The sequence below is a fragment of the Hydra vulgaris genome, chromosome 11 (genome assembly GCF_038396675.1).
Source record: "Hydra vulgaris chromosome 11, alternate assembly HydraT2T_AEP".
Taxonomy (NCBI): domain Eukaryota; kingdom Metazoa; phylum Cnidaria; class Hydrozoa; order Anthoathecata; family Hydridae; genus Hydra; species Hydra vulgaris.
Genome location: NC_088930.1, coordinates 9,351,712 through 9,360,000, shown reverse-complemented (window position 1 = coordinate 9,360,000; position 8,289 = coordinate 9,351,712). Strand labels below are relative to the sequence as shown.

Genomic DNA, 8,289 nt, shown 5'->3' with positions numbered 1-8,289 from the left:
ATATTCTCCAAAATATTAAATAGAAATGCCTTTATAACCCATGTAAAAAAATTTATCTTCAGTAAAAATTATCAATGAACTATAAGTTATGCAATCACCCCCTAGTTATTCTCTATAACTAAATTTTTAATATAATAAAAGTAACATAGAAATAAATTAAAATATCTCATAAATAAAAATAAAAATAAGAATAAAAATATAAAACCAAAAATAGAAATAAAAATATAAAACCCATAAAATAGAAATAAAAATATAAAACTCATAAAATAAAAATAAAATAAAAATAAAAACATAAAACTAAAAATAAAACATAAAAATATATAAATGTTCATTTAGTCACAATCAAGTACCCTCATTTTCATCATCCTGTAAAGTTATATGGCTCTAAAATTTGTGGCACTACTAAACCATATAACATGTAATAAATAAACAATAAACTATTTTCTATGCAATCGTCCCGCTTAATTCTCTATAACAATTTTTTTTTTTTTTTTTCTTTTTCTTTAATTCATATTCAATTTTTCTATGCTTGAAAAATGCTGGATCACAACAAAACTCCTATGACTTCTACTTCTTTGACTATTCTTCCTTTCTTTCCTTCTTTTTACTGTTATATTTTTTGTTATTGATATTGTTATGATTTTTATATTTTATATATATATATATATATTTTTTTTTGCATTATCCTTATGATAATCACTATAATATATATAGATAAATATATAGTAAAATATATACCTATATATAGTAAAATATATAGATAGTACTTATTATATTACTGTATTTAATATTATTATTACTATTTATTACTATTATTATTACTATTTATTTTTATTTATTTTTTATTACTTATTATTATTATCATTATTATTATGCTATATTTATACCATCATAGGTCTTTACGCGTCATCCCCAGTGAAAAAGCGCACATGGGATACGCGTGGATTTTTTCCACATGTAACCCATGTGGGGATTATTATTTTGTCCCATGTGGGTTTCATATGGTAAATCCCACATGGATTCCATATGGTAAATCCCATATGGGATACGCGTGGGTTTTTACCATATGTAACCCATATGGGGATTATTATTTTGTCCCATGTGGGTTTCATATGGTAAATCCCACATGGGTTTTATGTGGTAAATCCTACATGGGATATAGGTGGAAAATACTACATGTTATAGATCTTAAATGCCACATATTTTAATCCAAATGGTATAAAAGTAGTCAATACTAGACAAATGAAAGTCCGAATGCTTCTATGATAATTTTTAAAATTCTTTTAATTTAAAAATTACTTAAATAGTAATTTAAAATTAATCATCGAAGCTTTCAGAGAGGCTTAACTTAATCTGGTATTTGCTACTTTATCCCATTTGGTATTCAAAACGTGTAGCATTTTTGATCTTTTACATGTGATGTTTTCCACCTATAACCTATGTGGGATTTACCTTAAACTATTATGACGAAATTTTATAAAATTAAAAAACGTGTTGCAAAATGAATTTATTTTAAAATAAATGCTATTAATCAATACATCCAAAACGAATATTAAAAATATTATTTTTTCTTTTGCGATTTACACGCCGTTTTTTGTCAATTGAATTAATTAAATCGCTTCGGCTTGTATAATACCAAGGTTTTTGGTATCTTCTAACTTTCTTCAAACATTTTCTAAAAAAAATAATATATAAATACAAATATATATATATATAAAGAGAGAGAGAGAGAGAGAGAGAGAGAGAGAGAGAGAGAGAGAGAGAGAGAGAGAGAGAGAGAGAGAGAGAGAGAGAGAGAGAGAGAGAGAGAGAGAGAGAGAGAGAGAGAGAGAGAGAGAGAGAGAAAGAGAGAGAGAGAGCAATTTTAATTATTAGCCAGTTTGAAGTCATTAATGACTACAATATTTCACAAATAATTATTTCCTAATTTATTACTTACAATGACTAACGTATTATGCGTAATTAAACACATATTATGCGTAATGAGCTTGAACCCCTGAGGAGAATCCTGAAAAAAAGTGATCAATAAGGATAAGTAGTTAAACAAAAAAACAAAAACAAAAATGTAAAAACCTACTTTTTCAATGATGTAGACTTCTATAATCACAGGCCTTGACATCGCGCAAAATGCCGTAAAAACTGAAGGCCGATTAAACTTTCACTTTTACTTATATTGATATATTTTTATATTAGGTAGGGTGTAATGGCAGTCTATGTTTTCTAATAATAATCTCTAGAAAAGACGGAAATATAAAAAGAAAACCAAAAAATTGTTAAAAGATAATCATATTTTTCGTATTTCAAATTTCATTAAGAATATTTATGTAATATTAAATAGTATCAATAACAAGCAGAACCATAACAAAGTATATATCTATATATTAAAAAGATAACTGTATTTTTAATTTTTTTTGCTAAAAATGGTAACAATAAAAATCACCAACAATAAAAAACACCAACAAAAGTTGATTCAAGCAAAAAAAAAGTTTTATCAATATATCTCAACAGGGTTAAAGTCCTTATACTTGGCAACTTGTAGTCAATACACAAACAATCATATAAACTTCGTCGCATAGCAAAATACTCATATGCTCTACATATAATATCTGAAGTATATAAAACTTTACCAACATTAACTTTTCTCATAGCATTAAGGTGTTCGAATAGAATATTTGACTGAAGCGAACTTTCTTTATTTTTCAAAAATCTAACTGCTTCTAATAAAGCTGATTTTGTTTTAATTAACTTTAATTTGTTTACAGCTAAATATGAAATATTACAAATTGTGCCATTATGGTTAGCTACAAATGAATAATCATTGAAAATTACTAAAATAAATAATGGAACACCAAGTTTGTACAATTTTGATTGTATGTGCAAACTTTTTTTATTAAGCTGGAAAACAATAACATCGTTATTATCACTTAACAAAGATTGAATATCGTCAAATATAAGTTCATCCTCTTTTAGAAAATCATTTAACTCATCTGGTAAAATGTTTCGAAAACCGCTTAAAGTTACATTTTTTCTAACTTTACTTGCTGGTGTGGCAAAACAACTAGGCGGAATATTTTAAAAACAGATGGTGGGTTTAAAGGTCGTTGCTTCCCATATTTGCTTTCAAAAGGTGCTTCATTTGGCCAATGCAGTTGACATAATGCTGTATAGTCTGTAACAATAAAACCAGTTCTTGGGATAGCTTCACTACATCTTTTTCTCTCCTCTAGATTCTTCGGGAATTTATAAATTGATATTTTTGTCGTAGTTGAGTATTGATATTTTTGTTGTAGTGTAATTGATATTGTAGTTGTATAAATTGATATTTTTGTTGTAGTTGAGATAGTTCGACTTGCAAAGAGATACACAGCATTTTAAAGGCATTTTTAAGGCATTTTAATTATTAAAAAAACTTATCGTTAGTTTGACAATATTATTACCTTACAATGTTAACGCCTTGAACCTTTCAACATTATCATCTTGATGTTGGGCTATCTAATTTATAAACTAATCACATTTTAAAGATTTATTAAAAAAGCGTGAACACAAACTTTCGTCTAATGTTAAAAGATGAAAATGTAAACACAGTATTAGGAATTGGCCTTCAGTTTAACAACTTTGTTGCGCGATGTCAAGGCTTGTTATTATAGAAGGCCGCGGTCACACATAATATAATATTCTGAAACTAATAAACAAACATCTAAATTTCTATAAGTAAATTTATTCTTTGATCATTGCCTTCATATCCTATCTTATTTTCATATCATAATCTATTATGGAATTATTTATATAACATATCACAACAATATTATTAAATTTGTGATGTTCAAATATCATATGAACATTCTCTAACATGTTCATATGATATTTGAATATAGTTCTTGAGTATATTATCTGCAAACAATTGACTGTTGCAAAATCTAATGTTGTCAAAAACCAAGCATGCATGCATGGGACACTGCAATGTCCCACAAAGAAATGCAGGTTTGAAAGTCAAATTTTTTTTATTAAAAAAAAAAAATTAAAATAGGGGGGAGATAGGGAGGTTTCTGTAACTTTTTTTAGGTTCCAAAACTTTTAACTTTATATATAATAAGTTCATAAAACTTAAGGGACTAAAGAAGTACATTGAGGAACAAAAACAGGATATTTACAGAAACCTTTAATCTGGAGTACCACAGTGTAATTGGGAATAAAGTCTCTGGGTCCAGTATTTAAAGTAATATGATCTAAAGTATTATATAAATTAAATAAAATGCTTTAAAATGCATGCAGTTATACATATAACTCCTGATAGTTAACTATATGTATAACTAGTTATACATAAAATTTATTATACAAACTTATTTTTTAAGGTTATGCTTGAACAAATTAGATCCAATTAATTCAAATTCAAGATTTAGTTCAAGTTCAAGTTATTTGTTCATTGTTTTTTTACTATTTTAAATTTATTTGTTCAAATTTGTTAACTAGTACTAATTCTTACCACAGTAAGAATATTCATCATTGTTGAACGTGATTTTATTAGTAACTTAATTTTACTATCAACATACTTTGACAACACCCTTTACATTTTAAATGATGACAGCTTTACTTTTCTATTGATGTTAAATTTATTACGTTTCAATAACTCAGATTGAATTTTAACTGAATTAATGTAAGCTTTGTAAGGGTTTGTTGTATATCAAATGGTGTTGTAAATAAAGTAAAAATAATATATATATATATATATATATATATATATATATATATATATATATATATATATATATATATATATATATATATATATAGTATTTAGGCTATGAGATCATCCATAAATGATGCCAATAGATAGAGGGGCAGTGTGAGTTTAACAATAATTGACAATGGGGAGGGGATGTTGAGACCAAAATAATGTCAATTAAAAAATTGAATTAAAAAAAAAAGTAAAATATTTCATTTAAAAAAAAAGTAAAACAATTTATGCTAGCTATGAGCAGGTTTTAGAGGTATTTACACCAACAATGTGGTCTAAAAACTTCTTGCTTTTGTTGCTTAAAACTGTAGAGGATCATAGGAAAAACAATTTAAATTCAGAAATTAGCTTGCTTATCTGAAAAAACAATTTATGTTTTTTTTTTTTACTTTTAGTACTGTTGAGAATAAATGTATAATTGAACCAGAAAAAAATTGATGGTATATGCATTTTTTATATTATATTAACAATTCAGATATATCATCATAATACGATAACAAAAACTGACATCATTTTCAATGGGAGATGGCAAAAAATTGACTGAGTTTGATAAAGGGTGAAGTTGTTCAATAAACCGGGTCATCATCTGACATCATTATGCATAGATAACCCTACAATTTAAGTAAAATAAGTAATCAATTTGCCTCTTTAGAAAGTGTAAGAAAAAAGCATTGTTATGCTGAGAACCTACCTATTGAGCAAGCTTTGACCACCTATTTTATAAATTTGAGAGACAGAAGTGGAAGTGCGAATCGCAAAAGAACTAATAACAATGCTCTAAATTAATTTTAACTCTGTAGACTAGCATTAATATAGTATTTAGTAATAATACATGATTTTTATAATTTGTATTTATTTCCATTAATCATCAGTTGTCAGTCTCCATTTTATAGAATGAATTAAAAAACTATTTTTTTATAGTATTACATATATTTTTATAGTATTTTATAGTAATAATAATACATAAATACTAGTTTCCTAATGCTGTTATCATCACAATGTTAATGGTATTCGTTTTAAAGTGAAATTTTGTATCAATTTTATTGTTTTAATGTTATATTTATATATATATATATATATATATATATATATATATATATATATATATATATATATATATATATATATATATATATATATATATATATATATATATATTATTTTTACTTTATTTACAACACCATTTGATATACAACAAAACCCTACAAAGCTTACAATAATTCAGTTAAGATTTAATTTGAGTTATTGAAACGTAATAAATTTAACATTAATAGAAAAGTAAAGCTGTCATCATTTAAAATATAAAGGGTGTTGTCAAAATATGTTGAAAATAAAATTAAGTTACTAATAAAATCACGTTCAACAATGATAAACATTCTTGCTGTAGTAAAATATAGTACTAACTGATAAATTTGAACAAATAAATGTAAAATTAACAAAAACAATGAATAAATAAGAACATTAACTTGAACTTTAACTAAACCTTGAATTTGAATTAATTGGTACTAATTTGTTCAAGCATAACCTTAAAAAATAAGTTTATGTATATCTTATATATTAATAATAATTATATGTATAACTAGTTATACATATAGTTAACTATCAGGAGTTATATGTATAACTATATGCATTTTAAAGCATATTATTTTATTTAAACATTACTTAGATCATATTACTTTGAAAACTGGACCCAGAGGCTTTATTCTCAATAACACTGTGGTACTCCAGATTAAAAATTGAAAAGTTTCTGTAAATATCCTGTTTTTGTTCCTCAATGTAGTTCGTAAGTCCCTTAAGTCTTAAGGACCTTATTATATCTAAAGTTAAAAGTTTTGGAGCATAAAAAAAGTTACAGAAACCCATCTCCATCCTATTTTTTTCTTTTTTTAATAAAGAAAATTGGGAATTCTTTGACTTTCAAACCTGCATTTCTTTGTGGGACACTGCAGTGTCCCATGCATCCAAGATTGGTTTTTGACAACATTTCAACTTGCATCAGTTGTTTGCAAATAATTTACTCAAGATCTATATTCAAATAACTATTATATTATCCTAATAATAAGTCTATTTGCACAAATCTCAATCTTATTTCTATAAAGAAAGATAAAAATTATTCGTGGCACTTACATGCTTGCTTGCCATTCTCTTTATTAATATAAAGTATTTTCACACAATATAAACGTAACGCAATGCAATGTCGATTTAAAATTTTTTTTTAGTTTCCAGCTTTTAAATTAAATCCCATGCAAATCCCACAGGAAACCCACGTGGGATTTCCCATGTGTGTAAATACCATATGTTTCCCACATGTAACCCATGTGGGATTACCCACATGGGTTTAAGGTGACAAATTTCCATACGGATACCACATGGGAAAATCCGTCCCACATAAATCCCATCAATCCCACACGGAACCCATGCGGAACCCATGTGGGACGCGGTTTTATTTTTCACTGGGTCAGTTTATAACTGTTTGTAAATGTCCCGCACGATTGTATATATACAGTTATTATTTAAGTGAAAATATATTGATTTGATTTGATTTGATTTGATTTGAATGGGCGCATCTGCGCCATGTTTTTGATGATAATCTCGTAAAGTTGCGGGTTTTTTCTTACATTCTGTATAATCCTGTATAATCTTTGATTTTTGTTTTATGAGAAAAATTTCAATATTGTTGTGTGTTTCAATTTCGATAATGTTGTGTGTTTTTCTAGATTTTTTTATAGAGTTTATTTGCTTTTAAAACTTCGTTAGTTTTTTGTCATTTATATCAAAGCTTTAAACTTTTATTATATCTTATCTTATATACAGTGTTTTTTATTATGTTTTTTTGTAAAAAAAACGAAAGGTGCCGAAACTAATTTGTGTTTATATTATATGTCAAAAATTTAAATTAGCAACCAAATTTTTTAAATGAATTTTATGAATTGGAAACAAACTTACGATTTTAAGCTTTTAAAATGTGCTAAGATTATTAAATAATAGTAAAAACAATAACAATAAACGATGTTAACAAAAAAAGGTATCGAAAAGCCATTTCTGCGCGTTCTAGAACAAAAAAAAAGCATTGTATTTATAGGCTCTAAATACTTACAAAGTTTTAATGAAAAACACATCCAATTTTTTTGCAAAAAAAAAAAATATGTATATGAATATATTTTTATCATCAATGAAAACGATGAGAAGGCAGAGATTCGATAAGAACTATAAACGTTATAATTTGTACAACACTGCAGGTTACGTTATAATTTGTATTTTTTACCAAATTTTGATTTATCAATTACCTTTCCAGTCTTTAAAAAGAAGTTAAAAGAGTTCATTCTTTTTAATGACAATGTTTTGAAATACTTTTAAAAATAAGAATTTTATATAAACACCTCTTTTGTTTTTGTATTTTGCCATTTTTATTTGTTTATATTTATTAATAGCTTAAGTTATATTTAATAAAGTTATATTTTATTACAAGATCATTAGATCTTCTATCAGATACCAAGTTTTTATTTAAACTTTCTTTTTGTTATTTTTAATCTTATTGATGTGGGGATTATATT

At 25.7% G+C, this 8,289-nt stretch overlaps 1 long non-coding RNA gene across 1 annotated transcript; it reads right to left on the bottom strand.

Moving 5' to 3' along the window:
* Positions 1-1,492: 1,492 nt before the first annotated feature.
* LOC136087386 (uncharacterized) lies at positions 1,493-7,282 on the bottom strand. The gene is made up of 3 exons (XR_010641766.1): positions 6,863-7,282; positions 1,940-2,008; positions 1,493-1,675 (listed from the first exon to the last, which is right to left on the bottom strand). It is a non-coding gene; the product is annotated as an uncharacterized LOC136087386 (long non-coding RNA).
* Between the last annotated feature and the right edge of the window lie 1,007 nt (positions 7,283-8,289).